Raw genomic sequence first — 10,845 nt, 5'->3', positions numbered from 1 at the left:
AAAGGCTTGCGACCAAAGTCAAAAATAACAAAAAAAGCTTTTTTCAACATGTAAAAAAACAAGAAAAAATTGAAGGAAATGATTGGTCCATTAGTGGGTGAAAGTGGCAAGAAGGTGACAAGCAACAGGGAGAAAGCAGAACTATTTAACTAGTTTTTCGCATCTGTCTTTACACAAAGGGAAAAAGCAGACCAACCTATCAAAAATAGTGCCATAAAAAACAGAATAGAAACACAAGTTAAGATAGGCAAGAAAATGGTAAGTGAGCACCTGTCCAGCCTAGACGAGTTCAAATCACCAGGACCAGATGGATTACATCCCAAGGTTCTCAAGGAACTGGCAGATGTGATCTCAGAACCACTGAACTATATTTTATAAAGGTCCTAGACCACTGGAGAACTACCAGAGAACTGGAAAAGAGCTGATATAGTTCCCATCTTCAAAAAAGGGGAAAAATGGATCCAGGAAATTACAGACCTATCAGCCTGACCTCAATACCTGGGAAGATTCTGGAAAAGATAATCAAACAACGAATCAGCGAATACCTACAGGCAAACCAAGTCATTACTAAAAGCCAACACGGTTTGTCAAAAACAGATCATGCCAGACAAACCTTATTGCATTCTTTGACCAAGTGACAAAATTAGTGGACCAGAGGAATGCTGTGGACATAATTTACTTGGACTTCAGTAAGGCATTTGACAAAGTAGATCACAACCTACTACTAGATAAGATAGAAAAATGCGGGTTAGACAGCATCACCACCAGATGGATCAGTAGCTGGCTGACCGGCCGTACTCAGCGTGTGGTCCTCAATGGAACCACATCTACATGGAGGGAAGTGTGTAGTGGGGTGCCGCAGGGCTCTGTTCTGGGCCAGTGCTCTTCAACATCTTCATCAATGATTTGGACGAGGGGATAGATGAGGAACTCAGACGACACCAAGCTGGCAGGAGTAGCCAACACTCCAGAAGACAGGCTTAGGATACAGGAGGATCTGGACAGACTTGAACACTGGGCGCTATCTAACAAAATGAAATTCAATGGTGAAAAAAGTAAGATTCTACATTTAGGCAAGAAAAACCAAGTGTATAGGTATAGTATAAGGGGTACCTTGCTCAATAGTAGTAACTGTAGGGATCTTGGAGTCTAGTGGACAATCATTTAAATATGAGCCAGCAGTGTGCTGCAGCTGCCAAAAAAAGCCAAAATAGTGCTAGGCTGCATTAACAGAGGGATAGAATCAAGATCACATGAAGTATTAATACCACTCTACAATGCCTTGGCAAGGCCACACTTGGAATACTGCATCCAGTTTTGGTCACCATGATGTAAAAAAGATGTTGAGACTCTAGAAAGAGTACAGAGAAGAGCAACAAAGATGATTAGGGGACTGGAGGTTAAAACATATAAGGAAAGGTTGATGGAATTGGGTATGAAGAGAAGGACAAGGGGGGGACATGATAGCAGGGTTCCAATATCTCAGGGGCTGCCACAGAGAAGAGGGAGTCAAGCTATTTTCCAAAGCGCCTGAAGGTAGGACAAGAAGCAACGGATGGAAACTAATCAAGGAGAGAAGCAACCTAGAACTAAGGAGAAACTTCCTGACAGTTAGAACAATTAACCAATGGAACAACCTGCTTCCAGAAGCGGAATGCTCCAAAACTGGAAGTTTTTAAGAAGAAACTGGACAGCCATTTGTCCGAAATGGTATAGGGTTACCTGCCTGAGCAGGGGGTTGGACTTGATGATCTCCAAGGTCCCTTCCAACTATTATTATTATTATTATTATTATTATTATTATTATTATTATTATTATTATTATTATTATTATAAAAGCCAATTGGAAAATAAGCCCTAGCATGATTTTTCAGGATGCTCGTAATATAAGCCTTACCCCCAAAATAAACTCCAGTTAAGATCATCACCCAGAAGGATGCATTTAGTACTGTATTGCGTCTTTTGGAGCAAAAATCAATATAAGATCTGATCTTATTTTTGGGGAAACACAGTACAAAATAAATAAAGGAATACCAGGATAGTGCTTCTGATACTGCATAATGTAATATCGTCTATGTTTGCAAACTAAAAGATATCTTTTTGAGTTCAGCTCCAATCCTGGGGCATGAATTCTTGACAACAGTATGGAAGTCGTATCTTCTTCAAAGTTTTTTAGAATTCGCTATTTCTCTAATAATTTCCAATCCAAGTACTAATAGACCAGATCTAGCTTGGCTTTCAAATCCTGACAACTAATTGAGATATCTGCAAAATAGCTAATTCAAAACTAAAAATTCTTTAAATCAAACATTACGAATATTTGGATACAATTAGGATTATCTTTAGCAAATTTACTTGTCAAAGTGCTAATTATATTGCCCACTAAACATATGCAACTAAGTGATTACTACACATACATATTGTTTGTCTACCCACACTTGTTTGACAGTTGAAATAAATGAAATATTTTGAAAGAGAAGAAAGGTACAGAAGTCAAAAATTAGTATAAAAATAGAATTTTGGTTAGTCCAAAACAACACTGTATTTCCAAAATGAGACAAAAGACTAATATATAGAAACAATTATACACACATAGTTCCTTCACATATAAATTATAGGTTGTGTGTGTGTGTCCATTACCTTTCTATGGCAATGAGTAAATTAGTCAGATACTATTATTATGGTTACAGATCAAAATAACAGTATCATTAGTGTATACTGCACATTATTTAGCACTGTTAACATGGGAAGAATAAAATTATTTAATGGAACTAGGCAAAGGATTAACGTAAGTGATATTGAGTAAGGCATTCACTGACGGAGGTTTTGACCAAACATAGAGTTGCTGCTAACTTCTCACATATTCTGCAGATTATATTTGTATTTATTCTTGAATCCTGATAACATGGGATATGCTGAAGATAAAATGTATATTTTAATTGGTTATTGATTAATTGATTATCTTTAATGCTTGTATTTCACATTTTTTTAAATAAATAAAAGATGTATATATTATTCAATAAATACATCTGATATGCAGTCAGTGAAATTTAATGGCCACTTATTTGGATTCTACATAGAAAATAAAAGGACATATTATACAGTGGTCTATGTTCACAGGGGCAGGTTCTTATATTGTAATGAGTTTTCTTATACAGTATTTGTTGCTACAACAGCTATGTAGGCAGTGGTGGGTTTCAGCTGGTTCGTACCACTTCGGCAGAACTGGTAGCTAATTTTTTGTTGCCCAGGTCCAGAATGAACTTCCGGAAGTGGCATCCACGCAGAGAACCAGTTGTTCACATATTTGAATCCCAGCACTGTATATAAGACATCAAAACACAGCAATGCAAAGGTTCCATCATATTTAGAAATTGCAAGCAGATCTAATACCAAGATGGATTAAAACAATTCATTAAATTTCCTTAATAAAAGATTGTGATATGTTTAACTTGAGGGTCCACGTCTAAAACTCTTTTTTTACCTTGGCTTAATTGTAACCCAAGGTTAGTAATTATTCAGAAAAGCCACAGTGCAGCAATTTGGTTACAATGCTTTTTCTGTAAGTTCTGATAATTGTAAAAATTTGAGAAATCAGACTTATTAGTGGAGATTTGTTTCAAGGAATAAAGAAGTTGCTCCAAATGCTAGATTCCATTTTGATAAAGTCTGCTTCAAATGGAGAGCCATGATTGACTTAAGTTTTCTCTATCAAATCAGGTCTGTGAGTCTTCTGTCAAACCATCTGAAAATTTGAACCAAGCCATGTGTTTCAGATCTGTGTAATATCCTTAATCATTGTCAATGAAGCCTTCTGGGGCTGATAAAAAGAGGAGTTAACTCATGAGTAATTGAGTAAATTGCATTTAGGAGCTGGCCAGAGCAGATCCCTGGCAATTGAATACTTAAAGGGGTAGGACTTTGATCATACTGCCATCTTTGCTTATCTTGCTCCCCTGCAGATGTTGCTGGATTCTAGGCATGAGTTGCCTTTTTTATTAGCAGCTTAATTTTATACTGCAGAGTAAAATCAAAACTGATTTTGATTTTAGGCAGTTAAACTTTGGCAGTTAAACTTTGTACATCAGATTTTTGTTGACCTTATAGTTTTAGGGAAGACGTATGTAATACAGGTAGTCCTCAAGTTACGAACTTTCACTTAGTGACAGTTGAAAGTTATAACCCCCCCCTCAAAGTACTTACGATTCGGTCCCAAAGTTATGTATGTTGCAGCATCATGGCGGTTGTTCGCCCTTATGACCAATCGCTGCAGCATTCCCCTTGCCTATTTCCATCCCCCATCCTCCCTCACTGGATCTCCACAGGCACTGGGCTTGCTTTGCTAGCACACCAGGTTCCATGTACTCCTCCCCATCCCAAAGGGGTTGCACTTACAACCATTTCAGCATCTCTATAGTAATGTAATCAAAATACGGGCACTTAGCAACCAGGGTGTATTTACAACCATTGCAATATTCTGAGCTCATGTAATCACCATTTGCGCTTTTCCCAGGGGACTTCTAACAAGCAAGTCAATGGTAGATGCTGGATTTCTTTAGCAACATGATTCAATTAACAATTGCAGTGATATATTTAACAAGCATGGTCATAAAATCGGGCACAACTCAACAAGCACCTTGATTAACAATGGAAATTCTGATCCCAACTGTGGCCATGTGGAGAACCATCTATATAAAGAAATAGCTACCTAAGGGCTTTTCTTGTTGCTACCAAATATTTGCTGAAAATAGGTCATAGAAAAATGTATAAAGCATGAATAAAAAATTGCATGGAATTTTTTCTATGAGATAACGCCTGTGGCCATTAAAAACTAGTAAATTTTAAAACCAAGAAATTAGTATAGCTATTACTATATTAAGATCCATTGCTATTGATAGATTTAAAATCTTAGGTTTATCAAACTAAATGGATTTTCAAATCATTTTTAAGATACCTATTTGAGCATAGGAACTCAGATTTTAAGAATACATAGGCAATTAGAAAAGAAAATAATCTCTCAATTATATGTCTCAAACATCAAATACTTGGCCCAACATAAATTCTTTTGTGGTATGTCAGAACCATAAAAGCTGTGAACATAAAGATTTAAAATTTATTTGTGAAAGAAATATTTCCAATGGTGAAATTAAACAGATGTAAATGGAAACACTACTTAGAAGAAAAACAAGGATCAACACGTCAATGAAGATGTTAATCAGTGAATTATGAAGACAGATTGATTTTGACATTGTAAAAATATAATAGCTTACTATAAGGAAATCTGTATAATAATTGGAGCAACATCTGACATCTGATGACTTCAGTTTTCAATAGCTGCAATGTTTCCAACAAGCTGTCATCATTATTTTGTAGGCTGCTTTTAAATTGTTATCATTGGTTTGTAAAACAAGCCAAAATTTACTGGTATAAAATGTTAGTATGCATGTTCACTATAGCTACAACTACTAAGTCTAACCAATGTAAATTTGAACATTACAATTATGTTGTTATCATTAAAGCTATAATTATGATGCATTTTAATGGATTTTTTTCAGTGATTATAAACACCCTAGTATCATTACATATCTTCTTATTAAGATACATAGTGACTATTTGAGGAAAAAGAGAAGTCCTGCCACTGTAGTTTTTTTAAAAAAGAAAAGGTCTCATGTCTGAATGATTCATTGTCACCTCTGAAATAGTAAAATGACCCCCCCAAAAAAGAGTATTTTTTTTTCTTTTAATCTGACTCCAGAGAAGTGTGCTACTGCCTGTCACCAGTAGTGCCAAAAGCATTTTCTAATTCATTCCTGACACTCTCACTTAGCTTATTCTATATACAGCATCTCCATTCTGCAAGGGCTCATCTGGCTGGAGAATTAACAGTAGATTCCCAATGAGGAAGATATATCAGGCGGGGACATAAGAGGTTATATAATCCTCTTAATGTCAAGAAATAAATAAATAAGTCTATTCTGAAAGAAGATAATAGAGAGACTTTTTTGGAGTATATGTGGGGTGGGGGACACCATGTTATACCCAGAAGAAATAATTATAAATAAGTGGCAAATCCTGAGTCAGAGGGTCCTCATTTTGAACGATAAACATTTCCTAGATCACTTTCAATTAGGATTTAGAAAGGTTGGACACTAAAAATTGTCTTTATCCTTGTGTAGAATTAGTATTAGTGAGGAAGAAATATTGCTGCATGAATGAACTGTTGTATTCCTTGACATAGTATGTGGCTATGCTGGTCAGCATACTAAAAATGCCAATTGTTAGAAACTATACATGAAAACGGACAGCTCCAAATCTTTAGGAGTATCCAGGATTCATTTGTTTGGCCAGGAAATGGCACAGATTATTGAACTAGAAAATGTCCTGATTTTAAACTAGGGTTTTTCTCATATGTAGGCAACAAGTTACACCATTTTTACTGTACAATCTGGTGTGGTTCAATACTTATTTGGCTGGTGTTGCTCTCAGATGGTTTTTGAAGGGCTGAGATCAACTTTGCACATATTCATCATTTTATGCTGGCATGGCACACCCATCCTTGTAATCCATGATAGAGTCCTCCAGGGCCATTTTAGTTTAAAGTCTAGAAGACAATAGACCTTTTAAACTGGTAGTGGTGGTGGATAGCATGGGGGATGATTTCACATGCATAATTTAGATTCTGCGCATGTGCAGATGAAGGTTTGCATGCTCAGTCACAACTTGCATGGCTTGGTTCCCAACAGGCCATGGAGCAGTACCAGTCTATGGTCTGGGATTGGGAACCCCTTTTTTAAACTGATTTATATGTATATTTCATGTGTTAGAGCCAAAAGATGGTTTTTAAAAGAGGAGAAAAGCAATTACATTATAATTTTTCCCATATGACAAGAAAACCCCTAAGTGAAGTAATCCCAAGATTTAGATTGCAGTACTATGAATATGCTAATGTCATACTAATTTCTCTCTTTTTAATTTTATTCAAATAAAACTGTGGAAATCCTTAACCAGTTCTTGGCCATGATACTGAATCAGCGATGCCAATAAAATGAAACCAGACAAGCTAAGATACTACAAGTACAAGCTAAGATACTACAATGAAACCAGACAAGCTGAGATACTACAACTGTCAATGTAAGTAATCAAAGGCCATATTCTCAAAGTGGTTGGAAACTTCATGACTGAGCTGGATGGGCTGCCTTGTTTTCTTTTTCTTTTCTTTCTTCCAAACTGGAATAGATTATGTTTACAAAAGATCTGAAAAAAAGGCCTGTGAAATTAGATCAAGGACAGTATAAAATTAGGCTTAGGGCTGCATGTTTACTTCAAAGTTAAGGTTACTCAGTTTAGCACTAAAGGGCACCAAATATGTTATTTGGGAATGCTTGGATATTTATATTTGTCAATAAAACACAAGTTTTCTTTGAGGCACTCACTGCATTTTTCCAGCTCAGCTATGTACCCTAGATACAATGTAACTTGGGCAGAAGTAGCTTAACTGATCTACGGCCTTCCAATTAAATTACTACAATAAGCAGTTGCTGAAGCATGCTGCTCAGTGGTTTAATGATGCTGGAGATGGTCTCAGCTCTGGGGCAGGGTAAGCTGCTCTCACTTGTCTCAGCTTCTGTCCACCTAACAGTTTGAAAGCATGTTCTATGCAGGTAGACAGATAGGTATTGTTCAGTGGGGAGAAGAGCTGGTGCTCTGTGCAGACAGCCAAATTCCTGGCAGCTCTGAACTTTGCTGGTTGCAATGCCCATTTGTGAGGCAGTTCTGGAGAGGGAAGGGACCATGATGATGCTGCAGGAAGACCTTTTCTCTCTGAGGTGAAGCCAGCTTGCCCTCCTGTAGCATATCTTGGGAAGCATGCATTTCTTATAACAGGGCTAGTACCTTGGCAAGCCAAACTACTCTTCTGCAATAACACTGTGCTCTCCTGGCTACTATAATAATGCTATATGCCAGTGGTGGCGAACCTATGGCACGGGTGCCAAAGGCGGCACTCAGAGCCCTCTATGTGGGCACGCGCGCCGTCGCCCCAATCCTAGGCCTTCAGCTGGGTTTTATAAAACCTTTTCGCTTTAGGCCTCCGCTGCCGTGTGCAAAAAAGAAAAAGAAAAAAGGTTCAACCAGTCAATTTCAACTTCTTGCGGGGAAAAAAAGATCTTGCAAAGTTGGAATTGACTGAACTTTTTAGTCCCACTCAGTCTGCCGTTACCACCGCAGCCACGCCCACCCAATGGGCCACACCCACCCGGCACCTGATGATGCATAAGTGGGTTTGGGGTTGCAGTTTGGGCACTCGGTCTCTAAAAGGTTCGCCATCACTGCTATACGCTAATAATAATAAACAGTTGGGGCTTCAGATGAAACCTAAAGGGCTTGTTCCCATATAAATTCCTGAAACCAAAAGTACCAATAACTGTGGTACTTTTGCTTGGTAAGAGTGTAGCAATGCAGAAAATGTCTACCAAGTAGCCATTGCAAAAACGGAGCAAGCAAATGGTACGTGGCAATTTAGATCCAGTTTTCATATATTTAAGAAAATATCTAATTCCCACAGATGTCCATATAAGACAATCAGCCATTGCTGATTGTCTACTCTGTCTTTGATTTTATATTCCAAAAAGGAAAAAAACAGGAATACATTAAAACTGTAGTAAAATGAAGAATAAAATGAAGGGTTACCTTTTATGCTGAGACATTCAAGTAACCTATCCAGTAATCTGTCTACTGCATTCCAGTAAAGGAATATAACCCATATCTCCCATCTACCTGGAATCTATTTTCTTAATTTTCAGCTCCAAGCAAACATTTTTCTTCTTTCAGACTTTAACTTTTTATATTGCTTCTCTATAAACATCTCATGCTGCTGTTACTATGCTATTTTATAATAAATTTATGTAATTTTTATTTGAATTTATTTTAAAAATTATTCTGCGCCCTATGACTATAAAGTAGCTAGTAAATATTGAAAATTAAATATATACTATAGTTGGAAGGATAAAGTAAGTTTGAAACAGAAATATATTTTAATAGAAATCACATATTCTATATAATAAATGAGAAATAAACACCATAATCTGATAAATCTGGAAAAGAATCAATAGCATGAAATTGTCCTCTTTGATCAAGATACTATTATTTTAATGTTCAGTTTTTGTAGATGCAAGAAATTGTCCAGAGAATTTTTTTCAAAACTTGAATAAGTAATGCTCATGTTTCATATTTCAGCTAATCACAATTCACATGAATACAATGTATTCAAGAACAATTTTTCTCAGTTGAGCAGTTTACTATTCACAACATTCTCCTGAGGCCCCAATTTAGGACTTGATATCCTTTAAGTTAAAAGACTACTTATTTTAAGCACTAAAGAACAGCATTAGCATAGCTTAACGTATTCATAATCTGACATTATCCTATAAACATTGCATGATTGATATTTAACCAAGGAACTAAACAACCAACTAAATTCCTTTTTCTAGTGAAGCACTTATGGTATCAATAGGCTTCTGGCATATATGTCTTTGCCTTCGGGTGAAACTACTACTGGATGATAATACTGTTCCTGCATAGCAATATGAAGAAACTTTATCATCCGTTTTTCTCAGTTTTCTAGAGCAGAGAGAAATATAAAAATATGATCCACTATTTATGGATTGGCACTTCTTGTAGGTAGCAAGCACACTGACTTATTTTCAAACACAAAAGTAGTAAAATGGGCATACTACAAAGTCAATGATAGCATAGCATTTTAATTGCCTTTTCTTTCCTAATCTTATATATCTTTTAAAAAATGGTCTGCCTTAAACAAAAGGTTAGTGATGTTACATAGGTCATGCCCTCATATGGGTATTACATGACTTCCACATACCTTGTGTATTGTTTATCTTTACAAAGTTTGCATTCTATATATTTTATTACACTGATCACTACAGACACCACTGTACGTGACTAGTTTCATCTTTTTTCAGATTCATCTGGTTTATGTAGAAACATAAATATCTATGTATGCTCAATTGTTCACATAATTATTAATTATGTACTATTTTTTCCCAAACCTGGAAATTAGAATGTGATAAATGCAGAACTTCTTACACAACCTCGTTTTCTCCTCTGACGTTACATAGCTTGACCTGCAACTAAAATATTTACATTGTATATATGCAAAACTAACTTACTGATTTGGTATAAATACAGAAAATAGTAATGATAGAACAAATAAAATCATCTAAAGACAACACCTTTAGTAAGCTGAATATATCTCGTCTCGAATCCAAAGAATGAGGAGAATCAATTGTTCTAAAGTACAGTGGTCAATCTTTTTAGCTCAACCAGTGTCCACAGATGAGCTGCACAAAGAAGAGTCTTCTTCAAACCCAAAGGACTACCATATAATTTGTGGGGTAATTTGGATAAAACAGGTTCTTACTAAACTTATTCTTTAGGTAATTCCACTCTAGAATATTCTTTCTCTGCTGTTATTTGCAACAGAAAAGGTAATTTGAGTAAGACCGCTTGACAGGGGAGGAAATGGAGGGAGAGCTTTGTACCCATTTCATAATAATCTCATTGCACATCATTAGCATTGGAGAAAAGCAATCTTTTTCCTCTGCCTGGCTATAGGCTGGTGGACAAGAGTTTACACACACACAAACACACACACACACACACACACACAGAGAGAGAGAGAGAGAGAGAGAGAGAGAGAGAGAGAGAGAGAGAGAGAGAGAGAGAGAGAGAGAGAGAGAGAGAGAGAGAGAGAGAGAGAGAGAGAAAAAGAGAGAGAGAGAGAGAGAGAGAGAGAGAGAGAGAGAGAGAGAGAGAGAGAGAAAAAAGAGA

The sequence above is a fragment of the Protobothrops mucrosquamatus genome, unplaced genomic scaffold, assembly GCF_001527695.2.
Source record: "Protobothrops mucrosquamatus isolate PMUCROS unplaced genomic scaffold, P.Mucros_1.0 scaffold332, whole genome shotgun sequence".
Classification (NCBI taxonomy): domain Eukaryota; kingdom Metazoa; phylum Chordata; class Lepidosauria; order Squamata; family Viperidae; genus Protobothrops; species Protobothrops mucrosquamatus.
This window is presented reverse-complemented; position numbering follows the sequence as displayed.